Consider the following 472-nt stretch of genomic DNA (forward strand, 5'->3'; position numbering starts at 1 on the left):
TCCAAGGGCGGGGACGGGGGGGGGAGTGGGGAGGAAATCTTACCTGTAAGACTTTTAAAGACTTTTCCTCACTCCTGTTTCGGGGTGGGTCATGTTCTCATGAATGTTGCACACGAGAGAGTTCTATTTCTGCCGCTCCCAGCCTTACTGCCTTGGCCCAGCCGTCTCCCACCGACGCTGGATGAATTGCGGGCTCTTTGTCATTTCTCTGCACCTCTGTCCCCAAGCTTCCCAAACCCCGGCCCCACCCTTCTTTCCCCTCAGCCCAGAACCTTGTGACCTGTACAGTTTTGAAACTCCCGTTCTATTTTATGATGGTTAATAATAGTCAGTAACCTAATAAAGGAAAGTTTATTAAAAATACAAAGCCACTTTTGACTCCCTCTCTGTGTCTCGAGGGAAGGGAAAGGGCTGTGGCCAAGCCCTCCCTGCGTGCGTCCAGTTCTCAGTAGATACTAAGGTGATCCCCAGG

Source organism: Panthera leo, chromosome C1 (genome assembly GCF_018350215.1).
Source record: "Panthera leo isolate Ple1 chromosome C1, P.leo_Ple1_pat1.1, whole genome shotgun sequence".
NCBI classification, from domain to species: Eukaryota; Metazoa; Chordata; class Mammalia; order Carnivora; family Felidae; genus Panthera; species Panthera leo.